General features: G+C 38.0%; 1 long non-coding RNA gene across 1 annotated transcript; it reads left to right on the top strand.

The window, feature by feature from the left end:
* Positions 1-1,799: 1,799 nt before the first annotated feature.
* Positions 1,800-3,010, top strand: LOC133780487 (uncharacterized). Its single transcript, XR_009869359.1, has 3 exons — positions 1,800-2,148; positions 2,452-2,715; positions 2,925-3,010. It is a non-coding gene; the product is annotated as an uncharacterized LOC133780487 (long non-coding RNA).
* Positions 3,011-24,634: the final 21,624 nt, after the last annotated feature.

A 24,634-nucleotide genomic window follows, 5' to 3' on the forward strand; every position in this document is an offset into this window, starting at 1 on the left:
TAATAATACAAATAAACAATTGTGGAAAAGGAAATCAGACTATAAGAAAACAAAAATAAAATTTTAAAAAAAAAAAGCTCCTATCCTTCACAAAATCTCTTACATCAATTAGCCAAAGAGCCAGTCTAAATTTAATTTTGGCATAAACAGTCCACATTGTCTTCAACATCTTTAAATTTTCTCATATTTCTTTTTGGTCATTTTCTTGATTCTGAATGCATCAGAATATATGTGAAAATGTTGAGTTTTGACACTTGAATTCAAGTATTCAACTTTTCTAATGTGCAAGTAAATACATGTATGCTATGTAATACAAACAAATAAAAAATAGTTCAAAACTAAGTTGATACCAATATCAAGGACAAGGATACAAAGTTTATGTAAGCTATGTTCCATACCTTTTTCCCTGAAGCAATTCTGAAGTTGGGGTAAGCTTCTATCAAATTTTCCACCATCTTCTTAAGTATGTAAACATCCTGCGTTTAGATTAAAACACTTAACAAATTATTCATATTATTATTTCTTATATTAAATTGATTTTATGTTTTTAGATATCTAAAACACTAGATAGCCAACCTCTTCATCTACTACTTGTGGAAAGTGAACAGAGATGCAGAACTTGTTGTCTTCAACAATGGCCCTTTTTTTTTTCTTTCTTTCTTTTTAATTCTTGCGTTGTAATTTCTATCAAATAAAAATGGAGTTTTGATTAGTTTCATTTCCTTCTAATAGCTCCAGCCTTGTAAGTGCAAGTAAAGTTGAAAAAAGGGAAAATGGCAGTGATTGGTTCGAATTCTGAGCAACCACAGTTCATTGCCAGCGCTGGAAATCGAAGCTTTTCATCTAATGCCCCACTGATTGAGAATTCTGATGCTCAGATTGTTGTTCCATATGTGAGTCTTTTTCCTTTTTCTTTTTGCTTTGTATAAATGTAGTTTATTCATTAATTTGGTGCTTATCATGAATGGATACAAAATATTAGATTAAACCCTGAAACTGTTTGTAATAAGTCTTTACAGAGAATTAGATGAACTAACTTTTTTCCTTCTTTCTTCTTTCTTCTTTACATTCTTTTATGATAAAGGATTGTTTTTTTTTTTTTTGAGTGGCATCTTTGGGGAAATATATTTTGTTAACCTATGGGTGAATATAATTGTCAAACTTATTTACCTGGTAAATGGAGGTTATCAACTTCTTTTTCCCAACTCACCTGCTCAATGAAATAAGATCAAGTTGAAAAAGTCATGTCTCATCAGTGATGAAAAGTACTTAAAGAACAAGCTGGAACCTTCATATCGTGAATGGTGACACTCCAAGATCAGGGGCAAGATGGTAAATTACAATATAATATTTTGAGTTAGGTGGCTCTTCTATTTTGACAAAAGCTTGCGATTGGTTAAGAAAACGTAGAACTCATGATGTTGATGCCTCTAAAAAAAAGCTAGGAATGTCGTGAGATCATGAAACTTAAAATTTTGTTGGCTCTTAATCTTTTTGTCTCAATGGGCACATGGGTCCTTTTGGCTCATGGAGATTTTTTACGTACGTGGAGATTGTTTTATTCTTTGTCATGCATGGTACATATCAACATTGTTGTATATTTTGCCTTATTCAGTAATTGACCACTATTATGATTGTAAGATACCTTGCCTAATTTATCTACCAAAGTCAAGAATGACTTTAAAAGTTAAAAGAGAAAAGGCAGAATTGTTAAGCTCAAATTGCTGTAACTATTTAAGTAGTTAAAAGTAAAAGACTCTAGGGCCAAAATAAAATGATTTGTGGATTATATTATAAGTAAGCTATCATTTGTGTGAGTATTTTTATTTGAAATAAGTAATCAAAGTTTGTAGTTTGGAGTTTTGATTGTTTAATGGTAGTTTATGCTGGTCATTCTGATTTACATATTGGTTAATGTAGAGGATGAGCTGGAAAAACTTCTTTGATTATCTGGGTCCTGGATTTCTTGTCTCTATTGCATATATTGACCCTGAAAATTGTAAGATCATAATCTCTAAATTAATTTGTGCATTCGCATTTGGTTTTTCAAAAAATTAGTCTGAATATTAACTTCTTTTTTATGTTATGAATAATGTTTGATAAACAGTTGAGACAGATTTACAATCTGGAGCAGAACACAAGTATGAGGTGTGTATGATAACTTTTGCTGCTTTTTTTTTTTGTAAACGACATCTCTAGCATTTTTTATTGAAAATGGTAACAGGTGTAAGGAAACATGGTAGTTCATTATGAGTTCTGCATTATTTTACAACACATTACACTTTTTTTGTACACTTGATACCTTCTTAGTTGTAACATTATCTCAAGATAAAATCTTGAAGGAATTATTGGATGAAAGATGTTCACCTTGTATAGGAACATCATATCCTTATTTATATGGACTCTTCATGCTTTTTTGAACTTCTCAATGTATAAACTTGCTTTTTCCAGCTACTATGGATAATATTGGTGGCTTCATGTGCTGCTCTCATCATCCAATCCATGGCAGCCAACCTCGGGGTGGTCACAGGCATGTGATTCTTGAATTTAGTCACTGTTCACAGGAGGCTTTCTTTTGAATCATTAATCCAATTTTGTTTTTAATTGTAGGAAAACATTTGGCAAAACATTGCAGAGCTGAGTATCCTAAAGTGACAAACTTCATCCTTTGGGTTCTTGCTGAGATTTCTATAGTTGCATGCGACATTCCTGAAGGTAAAAAATCTATAAGACAATGCGATAACATGGATGCACCCCATTCATACTTTTTTTGGCTTTCTAAGTAAAGTATTAATTTTTTTTTCTGATGATTGATTATTAAATATTGAAATCTGATTTTTGTAAATTTCCTTTTCTTAAATGGTATTTGTTAGAACAGGGATGAGCTCGCTACTTCTGCTTTTGACTGAGTTATTTATTTGCAGTGATTGGAACTGCCTTTGCACTGAACATGCTCTTCAAAATTCCTCTATGGATTGGCGTTCTTTCGACTGAATTTAGTACTTTGATTCTTCTAGCACTATAGCAATATGGGGTATCTTATATTTCTTTTGATCTAATAGTTTTAGTAAAAATCTAAGAACCATGTCACAAGGTGATTAATAGTTTCACCTTTAAACGTCACAAGGTGATTAATAGTTTCACCTTTAAAACGAAAATATATTTGTTATTTTAGATATGACATTGAAGGTAATCCTAGATATATTTCTAAATACAGGTCAGGAAACTTGAATTCTTGATTGCTTTTCTTGTACTTACAATTGTTGCATGCTTCTTCGTGGAGCTTCACTACGCGAAGCCTAATCCAAAAAAAGTCTTGAAAGGTCTTTTTGTTCCCCAACAAGTTTGTCTAATGTGATTGATATAAATTTGAACGTTTAGGATTCCCCAGTGTATTATTGCAACACAGCCTTGGCATTTAATGATTAGTTTAGTTGTGCATTGCTTACATTGATACCATTTTGGTAAATATGCAGGAAGGATGCTTTCTGTTCAATCCTGTGATATTTGTGATTGTAGAGTTATTTTGACTGGAATTGAGTAGTATTTTGTGCTTTGCTTTTGTTGTGTTATTAGTGTGATTGTTTCTTTTTTAAAGATCACAGGAATGTTTTTGTTCCTCCTGGTTTTTTCTTCACCCTACTGAGGACATTTGTTTGTTTCCTTTTTTATTGCAGTTCCCATAGTATCTTTTATTTGATAATTTCTCTAGTCCAATAACCAATTTCATGAACCTTATATATTGTTGTCTTATTGGGTGTTCAGTGTATTATTATGCAGGATTCAATATTAATTTGTTACTGGATGTTCCTTGCCAGTTTTATTTTCATGTTATCTTATCATGTCTTCATTTGCAATTGAAAAGCTAGTTCGAAGATCTATATGATCAATTCTAAATTGAATTCTTTCAGTTTTGGTAAGAGTAGACTGGGTTTTTGTAATTGACTATTATAATTCAAAATTATTTTTCCGGCTATTGTTTTGGATGGCCACTAGTCCAGGTTCTTGAATTTCTTTTTTCTCTATAAAATGGCAGCATAAATTCCTCTTTAACCCAAATCAATATCATTAATGCTCAATGTCTTAGGTATACAAATGTGTATATATATAAGAGAAATTTTAATTGAATTAAAATATATCAATCCGAATTTTGTTGTTGTAGATGAGAATGCTTGATTTTTTTTTTTTTTACTTTTGGTAATTGGAATGATGTGGTACATTTTAAGATAATATGTCAATCAGAATTTTGTTGGCTTACAACTTGGAAACAAAGACAACAGATTGTTGACTTTCGATTGCCATTTGACATTTTCGGGGTTGTGCAACAAAAGTGAGCACCATTTTGTTATGACTTTCAATTGCCATTTGAGATTGGTATTCTCTTGCAATCCTAACTTCGTACTTTTAGTATTCTGGTTTCTTATTTCTTTTAGTGCTATATTATCATATGTTTTTATTATTTTGTTAACAAGTAGCATTAACTATTACTTTCTGATCTTGTACAGATTCTTCCTTGCTAGCTAACGTAAGAAATAATCAGCAACTGTTAACAAACGTTGAAGCAGCAGACTGCAAAGCAGTTAATAAGCATGCAGCAACTACTAGTTGTTATAGTACTGCTGCTAATTTAGGTTTGGAAAGCGATAGTAAAGAATATTCATGCAACGATTTTGACGAAGATGTTGGTAGGTTTTTGTATTTGGAAGGTGTGGAATATATTAACTGATATGCAATCCAAGATTATGATAGCATTATTGACTATTTTAGATGAATGATATGATATTTCATGACCTCATTATTTTTTCTTTTATGTTTTATTTACCAGATTCAACAAGTCAAGTGCAAAAGAAAATCTTATTTGGAAGGCTTTGGTGTGTTGATATTTGGAAGATCATGAATTCCTACCTTTACTTTTGAATATGCAACTGTTTAAGACTATTTTGTTGACTATTGTGAGAATGTTTTGTTTATGTTAATTAGGCAGTGTTGAATATCTTAAGACTTTTGGATTATTTTTTATATAATCTTGAATGTATTTTGACACAATTATTTGGTTATATGTGTTATGAATCATATATTAGTACTCACAAATATATTTGTACAATGTTAAGGGTGTCTTAAGTATATTAAATGAAGCGGGTTTGAATTAAAGAAATAGAAAATAATTATAATGTACAGGTTTATATAATAATAATTCAAGCTTATCCAAATATTAGAATAATGCAAAAAATGTGTTATTGTATATTTTACAATAACACTAGTTTATAAGCATAAAATTATGTTATGCAAACTGTTTTCTATAATACAGAAAGTGTGTTATTATAAAGTGTATCATAACACTACTTTATAAGTACAAAAAAATGTTATATAATCAACTTATAAATAGCATAATGAAATACTTATCTAACTATTAAAATAACACAACAAAAGTGTTATCGTAGGCTATACCATAACATATGTCTATAACTATGGAAAAGTGTTATGCAAAGTCCTCCGACCTACTATAACACTGTTTTCCTTAACACATCAAAAAGTGTTATGGTATATATTTGATAATACTTTTCCGGTCTTATTGAAAGTATTTTTTCTTGTAGTGACATAATAATTTGGTCTCAACAATTTATCACATATAATAACATTTATGCCCTCAACGGGCCAAAATTACAAATATGCCCATATAAGCTATAAAGGGCCCACATGCATATCTAATACTCATAAACATGCAACTCACATAATCATATAATCATATTATCATGCATGCCACATAATCATGCATTAAACCGTTAAATCACACATATACCAATTATGCCCTCTCGGCACGCTAATCAAGGCCCTTAAGCCTTATTAGTGATTTGGAGTCGTTACACTGTCCATCCGTCTATGGATGATAGGTGGTACTAAACCACAATTGTGTACCCATAGCCTTCTGCAGGCTCTCCCAAAATTGGAGTCCCCGTTGGATACTATCAACCTCGGAGCCCCATGTAGTCGCACAATTTCCTTCACATACAATTCAGCATACTGCTCCACTAAATAAGTCGTCGTAACAGGCAAAAAGTGGGCAGATTTGGTATACCTATCAACAATCATCCCCACCGAATCATACTGTCCCACAGGCTTCAATAATCCAACCACGAAGTCCATGGTGATATCCTCCCACTTCAACTCCGGAATCCCTAAAGGCTACAGCAACCCTACTAGCCTCAGATGTTCAGCCTTCACCTGCTGGTAAGTCAAACACTTGGCCACATAGTCCACCACATCCCTTTTCATTCCCGGCCACCAATACCAGGTTCTCAAATCTTTGTGCATCTTCGTCGTACCCGGATGTAAGGAGTAGGGAGTGGCATGAGACTCATCTAAAATCTCTCGTCAAATATCGGAATCCATCGGAATGCAAATCTGACCTTTATACCTCAGTAAACCCACCTATAAATCCCCATTTAATCCCCGATACACCTAAACAAAAGTTAAATCACCACCCGTTACCCAATAACTCCTGAACACTAACCATGTTCCTAAAATACCCCTAGGCTCCTCTCAAGCTGGGTATTCAATCCCGTTGTGACTATTTAGCTATTCTGCTCCCTAAGACTGTCTTGGATCACACATTACGAATATATCACCACACCCTCGTGGTATCAATCACAATACACATATATCACATTTATGCCCTCAACGAGCTTAAATTACAAATATACCTCAGTAATAACCAAATTGGGCCCACATGCATATTTAGTTCACCTAAACATTCATTTCTAATCACATAATCATTTAATTTACATATTAACATAATTAAATCAATTATTTCCATTCTGGCACGCTAATCAAGGCCCTAAGCCTTATTAGCAAATTGGGACACTACAGTCCCCTCCATCTCCTTTACCCAATATAGTTCATAACCCTGAACCAATCGTAATAGATTCCTTCTCTAGCTCGGAGGGTAGGATTCTTGCTCAGTTATTTTCTTTGAATAATTTTGACTAACTATTTTTCTTTTTTCTATCTGAATTCTGTGCTCGTTCCTTTACAAGAGAAGACATGGATTTTTCGGATTCCTTGTGATACGAACCACGCCAACAAGTGTGACAAAACCCGAACCAAATCTGGACAAACAACCCAAGATCACTCGAAATTGGAATGGATAACCGCGACCCAATGCTTAGTAAAGCACGAACCTTGGTATAGTGAAAGACGCCACAAACGGGGATGGAATATCCATTTGATAAGTCAAGTTGAACGCCACAAGGAAACCCTTGATAAGTTCGAAAAGTCTCTTCAAGAACTCAAGAAGAAAACCTCACAATATTTTTCATTAACCAAAATAATCTGAATTCCATGTTGTCCACAAGGCCTAATATAGCCGAAAATACAAGGAGGGTTTTTAGACAAATAAAAACGCTAAAATAAACATAATGAAAAGGCCCAAAACAAAAGCCCAAAATGACATGTCTTTTGACTCCAAATAACAAAAGCCCAAAATAATAAAAGGAATCAAGTCCCTAAACTGAATCAACTTTGATGAGCAACACAAGCTTTTGTTCACCCTCAGTAGTGAACTCGACCTCTTCCTGTTGTAGAATTCTCCGGACTAAGTGGTTAAGTTCTTCTTTGAATCTCCTAGCTCGCGCCCTCCTCACCAGACCAATTGGAACTTGAATTGGGTCGTTAGTCTTGATGTCCTCATCATTCCCCCCCTCTTGAGAAGGATTTGTCCTCAAATCGTCACCTACATCAAAAGGAGTCAGATCAGAAACATTGAAAGTAGCACTAACATTGTACTCACCTGGTAAATCTAGTCGGTAGGCATTGTCATTGATTCGTTCTATCACTTGAAATGGACCATCTCCTCGAGGTAGCAATTTGGAACGTCTTTGTGCTGGAAATCTTTCTTTCCTCATGTGCAACCACACCCAATCACCGGGCTCAAAAACCTGCTTGTGATGTCCCTTATTAGCTTGCTTGATGTATTGCTCTGTCCTCCTCTCTATGTTGAGGCGTGCCCTCTCATGGAATTGCTTCACAAATTCTGCCTTCTTCTTTCCATCTAAATTCACATGCTCAGAAACAGGTAATGGTGATAAATCCAAAGGAGTTAAAGGGTTAAAACCATAAACAATTTCAAACGGTGAAAACTTAGTAGAAGAATGCATGGAACGATTATAAGCAAACTCAACATGTGGTAAACAATCCTCCCAAGTCTTAATGTTCTTACTAATGATAGCCCTCAACAAAGTGGATAAAGTTCTATTAACTACTTCTGTTTGACCATTAGTTTGAGGATGACAAGTAGTAGAAAACAAGAGTTTCGTTCCAAGTTTACCCCACAACGTCTTCCAAAAGTAACTCAAGAACTTAGCATCCCGATCTGACATAATTGTCCTAGGCATACCATGTAATCTCACAATCTCCCTAAAGAACAAATCTACAACATTAGATGCATCATCAGTTTTATGACAAGGTATAAAGTGAGCCATCTTAGAAAACCGGTCTACAACCACAAAGATTGAATCCCTTACACGCTTACTCCTCGGTAAACCCAAAACAAAATCCATCGAAATATCAACCCAGGGTGAACTAGGAATAGGTAGTGGCGTGTAAAGACCATTTGGTTGGACTCTCGATTTAGCTTGCCTACAAGTGACACACCTACCACAAATTCGCTCAACATTTTCATGTGTGGCCAATAGAAGTGCTCCTGTAACATAGCTAGAGTCTTAGCGACTCCAAAATGTCCCATCAACCCTCCACCGTGGGACTCTCGAACTAACAAATCTCTCAAAGAACAATTAGGTACACACAACTGATGCTCCCTAAACAAGAAACCCTCATGCCTATAAAACTTTCCCTCAGCAGATTTTACACAAGCACCATAAATCTCCCCAAAGTCATGGTCAACATGATAAAGTTCCTTAATGTGCTCAAAACCAAGTAATTTAGCATCAAGAGTAGAGATTAAGGCATACCTGCGTGAAAGTGCATCAGCAACCACATTCTCCTTACCTTGTTTATACCGAATGACATAAGGAAATGTCTCAATGAACTCAACCCAGCGTGCATGTCTCTTGTTTTGCTTATGTTGTCCTTTCAAATGTTTCAAAGATTCATGATCCGTATGAATCACAAACTCCTTTGGCCACAAATAGTGCTGCCATGTCTCTAAAGCTCAAACCAATGCGTACAATTCTTTGTCATAAGTGGGGTAGTTAAGTGCAGCCCCACTTAGTTTTTCCCATCCTACATAAGAACAGCGCCAATACCAATACCAGAAGCATCACATTCAACTTCAAATGTGTTAGAAAAGTTAGGTAAAGCAAGTAAAGGAGTGTGAGTAAGCTTGTGTTTAATAAGCTGAAATGCCTCCTCTTGTGCATCACCCAATTTTAAGGCAATGTTCTTCTTGATAACTTCAGTAAGTGGTGCGGCGATGGTGCTAAAATCCTTTACAAACCTCCTGTAAAAGCTAGCAAGTCCATGAAAACTTCTAACATTACTTACACTGGTGGGGGTCGGCCACTCTTGGATGGCTTTGATCTTCTCCTCATCAACCTCAATACCTGTAGCACTCACAACAAAACCTAGGAAAACAAGCTTATCGGTGCAGAAAGTACATTTCTTGAGGTTAGCATATAATTTCTCTTTCCTAAGCACATCCAAAACCGAATGCAAATGTGAGGCATGATCATGCAAACTCTTGCTATAAATAAGAATATCATCAAAATACACAACAACAAATTTTCCAATGAAAGCACGCAAAACATGATTCATCAAGCGCATGAAAGTGCTAGGTGCATTAGTTAATCCAAAAGGCATGACTAACCACTCATACAATCCATGTTTAGTTTTAAATGCGGTCTTCCATTCATCACCTTCTTTCATTCGTATTTGATGATACCCACTCTTAAGATCAATCTTAGAAAATACACAAGAACCATGCAACTCATCCAACATATCATCTAAACGAGGAATGGGATGTCGATATTTTACCGTTATGTTGTTGATGGCTCGACAGTCAACACACATTCTCCACGTCCCATCCTTCTTGGGAACTAGAATTACTGGAACAGCACATGGACTCATGCTTTCTCTCACATGCCCTTTCACCATCAATTCTTCAACTTGCCTTTCAAGTTCCTTCGTCTCCTCTGGATTGCTCCTGTATGCTGGTCGATTTGGGATAGAAGCACCGGGAACAAAATCAATTTGGTGTTCAATCCCTCGGATAGGTGGTAAACCATGTGGTACCTCCTCGGGAAACACATCCTTGAACTCCTGCAAAATAGAAACAACAACACTAGGCAACGAAGAATCAAGTTGGTTAGTGTTTAAAAGAGCCTCCTTGTACATGAGTACAATCATCGGCCGTTTTGCAATCAATGCTCGCTTAACCTCACTTGTTTTTGCATAAAAATTTCTTTGTTTTCTCTCTGATTTTCCTTCTTTGGCTGAACTCTTCTCTCTCTTTTCTCTCTCACTTGATTCGACCTTGCTCTCTGTTTATCTCTCTTTGCCCTCACTCTCATTCATCTTTTCACTCTCTTTCTTTTGCTCACTCAATTTCTTTTGATCACTCAACTTTTGCAACCTCACTTGATCTTCATATACTTGTTTTGGTGTCAATGGAGCTAGAGTGATTGTCCGTTGATGGAACGTGAATGAGTACTTGTTGGTGAAGCCATCATGCTGCACCCGCCGATCAACTTGCCAAGGTCTTCCTAGAAGGAGATGTCCAGCATGCATTGGAACCACATCGCACAATACTTCATCCTCGTACTTGCCAATTCGAAATGATACAACAACCTGCTTTGTAACCCTTACTTCACCACTATCATTCAACCATTGCAACTTGTATGGACGAGGATGTCTAAGTGTTGTGAGCCCCAGCTTCTCAACCATGGAAGAACTAGCAATGTTAGTGCAACTACCACCATCAATAATAACACTGCATACCTTGTCTTTCACATGACAACGAGTGTGAAAGATGCTCTCCCGCTGCACCTCTTCTTCCTCTTCTTTTGCTTGCAAATTTAAGGCTCGTCGTGTGACTAGTGCAAGCATCTCACCAGATTCTGCCCCAAACTCCTCACCACCCATAGAAGCATCCTCCAATGGTGGCATGTCATCAAGATCATCTTCTTCTTCGGAATCTATCTCCCCATTATCCTGAATTACCATAACTCGCTTGTTTGGGCATTGGCTAGCTATGTGTCCTCTCCCCTGACATTTGAAGCACTTAATCTCACTAGAACGGGACAAAGTAGGGGTTATTTTACCTTGAGAGGCTGTGGTTGTGGTGGCTGGTTTTGGCTCGGTTTTGGGCTTGGGAGTGAAAGGGTTTTCTTCCTTCTTTGGATAGTTCAACCGCCAAGGTGTTGCACTTGAATTTTGTGGGATTTGTCTCGAATTTGAACTTGTACTACCCCTCTTGAGCTGCCTCTCAACTTTCATTGCCATATGCACCAAATCTTCCAATTCCACTTAATGGTGTAGCTCAAGTGTATTAGCAATCTCTCGGTTCAATCCATTCAAAAACCTTGCCATTGTCGCCTCCCAATCTTCTTCCACATTGGCTATAATCATAGCCATCTCCATCTCTTTGTAATACTCATCAACACTCTTGGAACCTTGACGAAGACCCTGCAACTTAAGGTATAGATCTCGATAGTAATGAGCTGGTACAAAACGTTGCCTCATCACCCTCTTCATATCATCCCAAGTCTCAATAGGACGATCTCCATTTCGCCTCCTCTTGATGCACAACTGATCCCACCAAACAACAGCATAATCAGTAAATTCAATTGCAGCAAGTTTTACCTTCTTCACTTCGGAGTAGTTGTGACAATCGAAAACCAACTCCATCTTCTTTTCCCACTCAAGGTATGCCTCAGGATCACTCTTTCCTTGAAATGCGGGGATTCTCATCTTGATATTTCCCAAATTATTATCTACCCAGTTCCTAGCTTCTCTATCTCGTCCATACCTCCTATGGTTACCCTCTGACATCCTATCATACTCTTCCTCTAAATCTCCCCCTTCAAACTCTCTTTCACCCTCAACATCCCGTTGTTGCACCCTGTTCCTCCGTGCCCTCCATTGTGTTCCCTCTTCTACCCTATCCAACCTCTCATGTATTTACTCACACTCCGCCCTCATCATCCTTCGCATCTCCCCCATTAATGCTTGAATTTGTAGATTAGGAACCTCAGGTGGTGGAATCTCATTGCTTGGATTTTTTTCTGGATTTTGTGCCATGATGGAAATCTGCAAAATAAGGTTAGAATAATATGGAGAAAAGACCTCACAGCACTCCCTCACGTGTTTCACTCGAATAATATTTTCACTCAAATCCACTCGTGTTTCACTCAATTTCACTGGCTTTTACCCTCAAATACGCACCTCTGCCTTTTGCACTCGTATTCTTCTTTAAATTCTTTCAAAACTAATCACACGATATCATGGAGGATTCAATTAGAAAATCAAACCAGAACAAACCAAACGAACATAGCAAAACTGATGATTTTTGGTACACTTGCGTGAGGATTTGGCAAAAGAACCTCTAGGACATATGGAACAAGATTAGAACAAAAAATTTTAAGAGAGGTTTCCAGACTCTTTTTTTTTTTTAGTTCGGATCCTCTTGGTTTTTCTTCTTTCTTTCTTTCTTTCTTTCTTCTTTTTTTTTTTTCAATTGCAGGTACAAGACACAAAAAGAATCAGAATTGGTGGAACCACAACGATTTGAAAACAATACAACTCGGATTGCACAAAAGAACAAGAGTAACTCATGCAAAATTCAGATATTTCACAACAAGAACAAGAGAACTCAATCCCAATTTCGGATTTCACAATAAGAACAAGAGAATTCAATCCCAATTTTGGATTTCACAATAAGAACAAGAGAACTCAATCCCAATTCGGATTTCACAACAAGAACAAGAGAAACCCAAGGCAAAATTCGGATTTCAAAAGAAAAGCAAGAGAAACTCAATGAAAATTCAGATTCCACAATTAGAACAAGAGAAAACTCAAAGCCCTAATTCACGATTTCAGAAAGAAAAAAAATTAGATGGATTTTCAACAACCCTAATTCAAACGCACCAATTGAACAAAAAATCGAAAAGAAAAAAACAAGGAAAAAGGATAGGCCAAACCGTATGAACCTAGGCTCTAGTACCAACTGATACGAACCACGCCAACAAGTGTGACGAAACCCGAACCAAATCTGGGCAAACAACCCAAGATCACTCGAAATTGGAATGGATAACGGCAACCCAATGCTTAGTAAAGCACGAACCTTGGTATAGTGAAAGACGCCACAAACGGGGATGGAATATCCGTTTGATAAGTCAGGTTGAACGCCACAAGGAAACCCTTGATAAGTTCGAAAAGTCTCTTCAAGAACTCAAGAAGAAAACCTCACAATATTTTTCATTAACCAAAATAATCTGAATTCTATGTTGTCCACAAGGCCTAATATAGCCGAAAATACAAGGAGGATTTTTAGACAAATAAAAACGCTAAAATAACCATGATGAAAAGGGCTAGAGTGACAAAGAAACATGCCTCCAAGACTGGAACTTCCACCGACCGAGTCTCCTGTCAAAGATAAAGGTGCCAGCTCCACCCGAGAGCATAAATAGCAGACTCAACCCCCAACTCCGGTAATGGCAGTCACCATCCTTGATGTTCCTCCTCCTCTTCCTTGACATGTTCCTCCCCCAGCTCCTCATGTTATTCGGGTGAAGCCCCCTCCACTCAGATCCCCTCCATTCAGATCTCGATAAAGCCACTTGAGCTGGCGAGGATCCCAAAAGCCTTCTTAGGGACTGTGTATGAGATGGTGAGCCACATGGTAGGCTATGCATACAGAGCCAATGTTAAGGATCTGAGGGCCATGGTGGAACATACTCTCGAAGATGTTCTCTAGTCCTCCATTGGAATGAACCTCACTGGGAGCCACCTTCATTTCTCCTATAATACTTCTTTTTCTTTTTCCTCTTTTTTTTTTTACTAACCTTGACCTGCATTTTCCCTTTGCAGTCTACCCTGGCTCAACTCTATTGTATTATTTGAGTTCAAGCTAGGAGGGATGAGCTCCTAGCCACTCTGGCCACTTCCCAAGAGAATGAGTGGATCGCCAAGGCTTCCTTGGTCACTTCCTAGGAGAACGAACAGATCACCATCGACCAGGTCGTGGAATTGAGCCAACGATGGGATAAGTTGCAGGGCGAGGTTGATGGCCTCAAAAAGAAACTTAACAAAGTCGAGGCCAAAGCCAAGGAGGATACTAAGAGGGTGAGATTGGAGATCGTAGACTCAACGAATTCTCTGGAGGAGATGCTCTACCATTGCTGGGCTTTCAACCAGGAAGGACATTTTTCCTTCATGCAGCCGGGGTTTTGGGAACTTGATCTCTCCAATTTCAAGGTTCGATTTTCACAGGAACCTTCTGATACCATCGAGGCTTCTGGAGCTGCTGATGGGGACGGTGAGGAGGTGACAACACTTTTGACAAAGCTTTCAGACCATCGCTTTCGGAGCAAGTTGACAGAGCTCAATGATGCTTCTTCTTTTTTCTTTTCTTTTTGCTTACTTTACTTCTTATCCTGTAATTAAATCGTTAAGGATTGACACAATTGCCTTCAGGCTCAAATTGAGGTTTTTTTTCTCCTCGAGATAGCTATATACTTTTGAGTACATGTATGTTTGTTTGTGATCTATTTGTGTTCCCCTCAATCTATTGTTTTCTCATTTTTATGAATCTTGCTTGCACACTCAAAATCATAGGGGTTTTCTTTGGATCGGGATAGGTTTTTGATGGATCGACTAAATAATTTTAGTCGATGTCCTGGTTGCACCCATGAATTTTCCCGCCTAATTGTGTTATGCATGTAAGGAATCAGGCCTCGAACATGGTTGTATCCCGGAGTTTTGTCTGCTTAATAGCATTATACCTGTTAAGAATCAGGTCTTGGATTTGGTTATGTCCAGGGTTTCCTAATTGTCTTCTAGGTTTTTTTGTCTTAAAAATTTCCCAACTTAGTTCGTATTCAAAATTATTTTGAAAATCTAAGCTTTAAAAAGTCGTTGAATAATCAAAATTTCTAAATTCTAAGTTTCAAACTTTATCCAAATATGCTAAACTCTTTTAAAAGCTTTCTTCGGTTATGTGCCTCCCAAGCGATCAGAACTTATAAATATTCTAGTTCGCTTTTACGAAATGAGCATGTGATACTTTACAATAATAAGATGACAATATTGACTACGTCAAAATCAATTGTTATTAAGACGAAAGGATTTTTATTAATAAGCCTTACATGGAACAGTACCAAAAACATTAAAGAAAAAATTAATTATGCCATCAACTACTGATAGTATTTTTTAAGGTGCAAGGCATTCTAGGTCCGTGGAACTATTTCCCTATTCAGCTGAGCTAGATTAAAGGTCCTTTCACGTAGGACTTCAACGATCTAGTATGACCCTTCCCATTTCGGCTCTAATTCACCGTCCTTGGGATCTTTATTTTCCAAAAACATCCTCCAAAGCACTAAATCATCGAGTCTGAGTCTACATCCTTTTACCTTTGAGTTGATGTAGCAGGTGATTTTCTAGTGATAATTGGCAAGTTGCAATTGTGAGGCTTCTCGTTTTTCCTTGATCAGATCAAGGGATGCACTGATTAGCTTGTAGTTTTGATCTTGATCAAAGGTAATCTATCTATGGGTCATTACCAGTGCCTCAATCGAGAGCATAGCCTCACTTCCAAAGGTAAGAGAGAAGGGGGTATGTCCTATGGAGGTGCGGTTTCAGATTCTATAGGCCCATAGTACTTATGGGAGCTGCTCGGGCCATAATTCCTTGGGTTCATCTAACCACTTCTTTAAAGTCGCCTCTAGGGTCTTGTTTACAGCCTCAACCTACCCATTAGCCTACGGGTATGCCATCGATGAGAAACTCTTGGTTATGCCATATTTTTAACAAAATTTTGTAAAGAGATCACTATCAAACTGAGTTCCATTGTCAAACACGATCTTTATTTGGGAGCCCAAATCGACATATGATATTCTTTACAACGAAATCCAGGACTCTCTTTGAGGTTATGGTTGCCAGGGGCTCAGCCTTAACCCAATTCGTGAAGTGGTTGATGGCGACAACAGCATAACGAACTCCTCCTTTTCTTGTTGGTAAAGAAAAAATCAAGTCAATCCCCCATACTACAAACGGCCAAGGGGGTGAGATCATGGTTAACTCAATCGGCGCTGCTCGGGCAATTGTGGCGAAGCGTTGACACTTGTCACATTTCTGCACATATGAGATCGAGTCCTTTGTCAGTGTAGGCAAAAAATAGCCCTATCTCAATACCTTTAGAGCCAAGTTTTTCCCCCCAGCATGGTCTCCGCAGAAGCCTTCGTGTATTTCTTGCAAGATAGTTTGTGCTTCCTCGGGCAGAACACATCACAGGAGATGTAGCGAATGTCCTCATCGATATAGATTCCCTTCAACCATAACATAACGCAGAGCTTGATATATCAATTTTCTTGCGTCCTTTCGATCGCCCGGTAACTTACCGATTGTGAGGTACTCCACTATGGGGGTCATCCAGGATTGTTTTATGTCAATCATTCTGACCTCAACCGATTCTCCTACCATGCTCGATTTTTCCAAAAACTCCACCGGAACTATGTTCATTATATCTGCCTCTTTGGTGGTAGAAAGTCAAGCCAAAGCATCATGATTGGAATTCTGTTCGCAGGGTACTTGTTCAATGGAGCTGAACTCGAATTCAGACAACTCGCCCTAAACCTTAGCTAAGAAGTCGCCATCATGATACTGCGAGCTTGATACTCCCCCAATATTTGATTAACCACGAGCTGGGAATCACTATAACATTGGATCGTCGTTGCTTTTAGTTCTTTTGCAACCCTTATTCCTACCAATAGGGCTTTGTACTTGGCTTTGTTGTTGGATGCTTCAAATCCAAACCTGAGAGCAGTATGGAATCGATGCCCCTCAGGTGAGATCAAAAGTATCCCAGCTCCTGACCCATTGTCGTTAGAGGATCCATCAACTAAGATTTTCCACAACTTTTGCAATGGTTCTCTTATTGGCCCATCCTAAAAACCTGTGCACTCAGCCATGAAGTCAGCGAGGGCTTGACTTTTGATCGATGTGTGTAGCATATATAGTATCTCGAACTAGCTAAGTTCGATGGCCAACTTTAGTAGACGTCCCGATGTTTTAGGCTTTTGCAAGACATGCCTTAAAGGTTGATCGATTAAGACGTGGATGGTATGGGACTGAAAGTACAGTCTGAGCTTTCATAAAGCCAAAATAAGAAAAAACGCAAGCCTTTCTATTAATGGATATCGGGACTCAGCTCTGAGAAGTCTTTTACTTACGTAGTACACTTGTTTATGTGTCTGATTCTCCCCTCGAACTAACACAATGCTGACTCCATTTTCCATCACAACAAGATATAGGAGCAAACATTCTCCAGATGTCGATTTCCATAGAATGGGGGTTCAGCCAGGTGAGCTTTCAGGTCATGAAATGCCTATTCGCATTTTTCAGCCAAATCGAACATTTTGTTTCCACTGAGCAAGTTGTAAAATGGGAGACACTTGTCGGTGAATTTTGAAATGAATCGGTTTAGGGCTGCCACTTTTCCAGTTAAACTCTGTACCTCCGTATGCAACCTAGGCAAAGGCATTTCCAATAACGATTTGATTCTCTCTGGATTCGCCTCTATCCCCCTTGTGTTGACTATAAACCCCAAAAGCTTTCACGACGAGACTCCAAAAGTGCACTTCCGAGGATTTAACTTCATGTTGTACCTTCTTAGTATGCCAAAACACTCTTCTAGGTCGGACATATGGTTACTGGCATTCGTTGATTTAACGAGAATATCATCAACATACACCTCCATATTTTTCCCGATATGGTTAACGAACATTTTTCCTGAATGGCATAACTTTGTAGCAGTATATGTTATGCTTAGTCATAAAGATAGTATGATCTTGGTCTGCAGGGTTCATCACGATTTGGTTATATCAAGCCTATGCATTCATGAAAGACATGAGCTCGTGACCGGCTGTTGCATCTACCAACTGATCAATTCTAGGTAATGAGAAACAGTCCTTAGGACAGGCTTTGTTGAGATCAAAGAAGTCAATGCAAGTTCTCCACTTCCTGTTTGGCTTTGGGATCAGAACGAGGTTAGTAACCCAAGCCGGATATTTTGCTTCCCTAATAAATCTGGATTTCAGTAGGAGAGCTTGTTGTTCTTCTAAAGCTTTCATTCGCTCTCTCCCCAAGAGCCTTCGTTTTTGGAACTTTGCATGTACATTCCTGTCCAAATTGAAAGTATGAATTATTACACTCAGACTGATTCCCACCATATCTTCATGTGACCAGGTGAAGACATCCAGGTTCTTTCTCAAGAATTCGACCAACTCCTTCTTCCTTTCAACTCCAAGATTTTTCCCAACTTTTACAACTCTTTGAAGGTGTTTCTAGGTCGATATAGATTTCCTCGAGATCCTCCACAGCTTGGGGCTCAAACCTATCCTTGCCTAATCGTGAATCAATGACGTCATGTTGGGCGACCTCGTTATCTCCTTCTTGAGGTTCTTCCATCCCATGGGTAACTTCCATTACCTGGAGCTCCTCTCCTCCCTCGACTATGAACATTGTCTACTACCCGGATTGTGATTTTCCCTTCATGGAAATGATATAGCATTCTTTGGCAATGAGCTGATCTCCTCTCATGGAACATACACCTGAAGTTGGGGGAAGCTTCATCGATAGGGGTCAGATCGAGGTGATGGCCTCAAAAATCATCAGCACGGGTCGTCCCAAAATCGCGTTATATGAAGTCGGACAATCGATTGTGACGAACTTGAGTATTTCGGAAACAACTCACGTATCATCCCCTGGCATAACCACAAGTCTGATTGTCCCTATGGATGTTGTTCCTGCACCTGAGAATCCTTACAGTGTCATTGAGGTCACCTTAAGATCAGTTACAGATAATCCCATCTTTTCTAGGGTGGACCTAAATAGCACATTCACTGAGCTCCCATTATCAACCAATATCCTTCATACCCTTTGGTTGGCAAGCTGAACGGTTACCACTAGCGGGTCATTATGTGGAAACTGAACGTGGCTAGCGTCCTCTTCCATGAAAAGGATTGGTTGTTTTTCCAACCACTATTGTTTATAACTATTGCTCTGTGATAAATTATGTGACGTTGTGAGTTTTTAGCTCCTATATATACCTTTTTTGGGCCCCCGCTACTCGTTCCCGCCAAATGGGGTCCTCCGGCAATAGTGGTTATATCTCCTCCTGCTATTAAAGGAGGGTCAGCTTGGTTCCCATGATCCATCTGAGTCCTCAGTTGACCAATTGGAGTTTCCAAAGCTGGACAAGAATTCACCCGGTCAATTGATTGGGAGCGACTCGATTTCAGGCATACTGGGCTAACGATCCAGCCCGAATGAGTGTTTTGATCTTATCCTTCAATTGTCGATAATCATCAACATTATGGCTGATGTCATTGTGATATCGGCAAAACTTAGAGGGTTCTCTCTTCACCCTCTGGTGCCTTAATGGCTCTAGTTTCTTCAATGGGAGGCGATTAAATTTTGCCAGGAAAATATGCTCTCGTGTATTTGTCTAGTCAGTGTAAGTGGCATAGATGGGCTTGAATTTCTCCCTGGGCTTGTTCTTCTTTGTGTCTCTCTGGTCGCCCTTATCATTCCCTTTCCTTTTATTGTTTCACACATGGTTATTTTGGGTAAGAGGTTGAGCCATAGCTGCAACATCTGTCACTGCTCCAATGGGTTGAATGGGGACCTGGCATGTTCCTGTGATATGAGATTCTAAGTTTATCCATTCATGAGCCCGAGCCAAGAACTCATCTACACTTTTAACTCCTTTTCGCTGCAGCTCCTGCTATACATCGCCTCCTACCAGGATTCCCGTTCTCATTGCCATGAGCTTGGAGCAATCATCAGCATCTCTAGCACATGCTGCAACATTGGTGAACCTACTCAGATATGCTTTCAAGGAATCACCAAGTCGTTTTTTTATGTTGGCAAATGAGTCAGCCTCTACGTGAGTTTCCTTTGCTATTCGAAATGCTCTCTTAAACTCGGAAGACAACTTCTTCCACGAGCTGATCGAATTTCTTTCATATTTTGTGAACCACTGTCTGGCAAGTCCGGTCATAATTGTGGGGAAAAAAATACATCTTAGGTCAAATCCAACATTATGGGGCATCATCAACGTATTGAACATCCCGAGATGGTCGAATTGATCTGAGTTTCCATCAAATGTAGGCATGGTCGGCATCTTGAAGCCAACTAGATATGGAGCTGCTGCAATGTTTGTGGTGAAAGGCTTGAGCTCCTCATCAGAATCGTAATCATCAATTCCTTTTCCAAATAAAAGCTTCTTCATTTGCTCTTCCATTAATGCCAGTCGCTCGAGGGTTGGATCTTTGGTCTCTAGGTTAGCTGGGGGCTGTTCGCCAGCACGCATCCTATTGTACGTGTTTGATGGGTTGTTTTCCCTCCAAGTTCGAGCTTGGTTAGGTGGGACATTACCATTATTGCGTATGATAGACGGACCTCTGAGTATAACTCATATCATCATTTCGAGCTGGATATCTCCTTTTTGAATTCAGATTGTCACGTAGGTCGGGATATGGATCGGAACAAGGGCTTTGTGTGGAACTCAGATGATTACTTAGGTCGCCTTGAGACCTACCTCCATGTTGGCTCCCTGTCGAGTAACTTCCATTAACAAAACTTACGACTCGTGGCTGATATCGAAGACTTGGATTATCAGCGCGAGGTCGTGGGACGTAGATGTCCACTGACAATGGAGGATTTATCCTACTATTCCCATAAGCTGGAGCGTCTCTCTATTTGCGTGGTGGTGTTGGATTTCTAACTGGTGATGGCGGGTGTCTTATCAATGAGGCTATCTTCGTCCCATTAGGTCAGACTAAAATAGCTTGTCTCAGTTCTACCCCGATCTCCATAATCCTTTGTGCCTGTGGTTCTAATCGCGGCAAAGGTGGATTCGCTGGGGCATTTTGTCTTCGTGAATTAGTCTTAGCTCGCCCTGTTGGGTTGTTGTGAACATTCCTTGGAATCTGTGTGGAAGGCACAGAGCTGGGTGTCGCGGTTCTAACTGATCAACTAACATGGGGATGATTGTTCCTATGATTATTAGCAGGCTGAGCACTCCGCTGATTTTTCTCTAAAGGTACAGGGCTAAGAGTTGCAGTTCTGACAGAACGACTGGATTGGGTTGGTTATTCCTGTGGGACCTATGGGACCCACTTTGCCTCTTTCCGACATTTGCATCGGTTGCAAGAGGGGGTAATCGAGCCAGGACCTCTTCAATCTTCCTCTTAGCCCGGACAAGATGGGTCCTTAATTGGGCATTCTCCATCTTGATGGCTATTAGATATCCAGGATTAGGATTTGGTGGGAGTGATACTGAACTCCCAACATCGTCTTGGCCCACCTGTTGCTTTCCAGGGCGTTGCTGAACGTCTGGGCCTTTTTAGTGGGAACATCCATATGATGTGCCTCTTGCCCACCAGGCTACTCCATTTCATTATCGTGCATTGATCGAGTGACCACCATGATGAATGTTAAATGAAAATTGTAAAGGTTTAAGCACTAATGGACTCTCAGCGAAAGCACCAAACCATTGACGCGGTTTTTTGCCAACAGTAGATTAAGAAATCTTAAAACAAATATATTAGTGTTTTTTTCTAAAACGTAATGAATTATATGAACAACTTCTCACACTCGCAATTTTACATGGTTCAGTGGTTAAAATCCACCTACTCCACGAGACAATATTATTATTGTCTAACAATTTTTGTAGTGTTTCTGTATTAAAAAAAGCAGTCCCTTTTTCTATCCATTATCCCTTATATTTATAGTGGATATTCCTGGACAGGTTTGTGTAACTGTGTGCAAAAATATAGTAAAATATTATTCAAGATAATTCCCAAATACATAGGGATACGATTGCCAAAGAAAATTACTCCTGTTATCTTGAGCAATAAATATGCAATACAGCTTGGGCATTAATGAGCGTATAAAGAGCCTCCAAGTCTTTCGGGATCCTTCATTGAGCGTCATGATCAAGTTTCCACGAGCTGAACATCTTCATCAATCTGGTAATCGAAGAGTTCCTAAACTTTAGTGCGGATTAAGTTCAGAGCACCCTAAAGGAAATCTGGCCATTACATGTCTCAAACCGGATTATTGTCCTGTGTGGCGATCTAGAGATTATCTTCATGTCACACTACCAAGTCCTAACTCGTGCTGCTAACATCAACATTAGCTAGATGTTCTACTTGCCTGCTTTAGGGTACAACGTGGATATATTTGAGTTATTCGACACGAGGCTATCCTAGTGAGAAAATTAGCAGTTAAGTCACAACAGGGTCAAATACCCAGCTCGGGGTGAGCCTTGTTGGGGGTTTTATGCCCTAATTAAAACCCAAATTCTTTGTAATCTCATTTTATTATCAATAAAAGAATATAAATCATTTTTTGACTTGGTTAATCACTTTGCTCACATGTTTTATTTTCATGATTATTTGTTTAATATAAACTTCTATTAAATCACGAGCATATAGCTAATCTTATTTATAGTGACGTAATCACAGTGGAATATAAATATGATTATATGTTCAAACTAAGTTAGACCTAAGATTAGTCAGTGCACCGGATTTACACTGACTTGCCAATCTACGATATGATCTACTTACACATTACAGTGTATTGTTCTTTCCAGAACATTAGCAAAGTAGATAAGATCGGATGTATTTGTTACATCGGACTGGACCGATATTGACAGTTGATAAGATAAGTAAACATACCGTTATTATCTATTCTAGTCATATCATATAGTTGACCATAGGTCAATTCAATCTCAATTTTGAGTGGTTAATATTCTAACTGATTATATTATTTGAGTTCTTTGACTTGTTCGTTACCAGCTTACCCTACGGACTAGCCCATACTTACATCTTGGGAACTTGGTAGTATAATTGAGTGGGAGTGTTAATCATAGATATGAACATCTATAGCTTCTGATGAAGAAGTTAAACGATGGTTTACTTTTAGTTTGGTTCAATGTGTTAAATGATAGAGATAGCATTTCAGTAATTAAATTAGTTTACTGAAATATCATTTACAAGGAACTAAGTGTTTTAAGGATAAAATACAATGAGGGGTAAAACGGTATTTTAGTCCTATCTCATTGTAGACCGTCTATAGAGGACTGAGTGACAATTATGGTTGTAACAATGAATAATTCATAGCGTATCTATATTTGTTATAGAGCGTTCTATGAATTCAAGAGTGCAATTCCGAGTCTATAGTGGAGTCACGAGGAATTAATAAGTTAGTAAATTTATTTGTTAGATTTATGATAACTTATTGGAGCTTGATTTCATAGGCCCATGGTCTCCATTGTACCTTGGGTAAAATCATCTAGATAGTCTCAATTAATTGATTTAATCATCAATTAGAATTATCAAAGTTGACCAGGTCAATTTTGGATAGTTTCACAGAGTTCTGTAATTTTGAGAAGAAAAGAGAAATTATGATAGATTTATTAATTAAGATAAATTGGTATCTAAATTGATAAATAATTTTAAATCAAGGTTCAAATTATAAATAATTAATTTGGTAAAGGATTTAAATAATTATTTAATTAATTAAATCAATAGAAAATAATACAGGCCTTGTTTTTAAGTGCAATGGGCTTATAATCAAAATGGGAGATTTCACGGGCCTAAAGCCCATGATAATTTCGACCCAGGGCTTTAAAATGGCTATTATTTTATTGATTTTTTAATCAAATTAAATGGCCTAATTGAGTCTATAAAAGGAGTGCTTAGAGAGAAGTCATAAGTGAAGATTTCTGAGACGACAGATAAGTTTAATCACTGGTTTTTTGATAGTTTTAGATTCTCTCTAAACACAAGTCCTTTTCTAAGCCTCTTTGTTATTTTCTCTTCTTCTCTCTATATATATCTCATGTGTTGAGAATTTCCCACACTAGTCTAGGTGGTTCTAAGGATACATTGGAAGATTGTGAAGAAAATAGAAGATCGGTTTAGTTTCTGGATAATACTCTATGACAGAAAGGATACAAGAGTTAGAGAAACTGAAGGAAGGACTATTTCATTCCGCTGCGTATACTGTAAGTATTCTATTCTTTGTTTCTCTTTGAATTCAATTTTAGAAACATGTTTTAGGTTATCTCGTATTAATTTGTTTGATATTAGATATACATGAAAATAAATAAAGATCTTGTACAAGCTTAATCCAACAACTAGCCTCAGAGCCTTTGGTAATCTTTTTTTTCATGCATGAACATATTTAAAATTGTATTATTTTATATGTTTCAATAATTGGATGGTTTTCATGTGTTTTATGAAGCATACTGATTTTATGTGAATTTTAGCAATTTTTAGGTTATTTCGTTGTGTTTTCTATGCTATTAATTTTTATATATGATTTATTTTGTGTAAAACATGTTAAAAATTAATTAGAAAATTGTTTTGGTTTGAAAAATTGCACAAAAAAAATT

Source organism: Humulus lupulus, chromosome 5 (assembly GCF_963169125.1).
Source record: "Humulus lupulus chromosome 5, drHumLupu1.1, whole genome shotgun sequence".
Taxonomy (NCBI): Eukaryota; Viridiplantae; Streptophyta; class Magnoliopsida; order Rosales; family Cannabaceae; genus Humulus; species Humulus lupulus.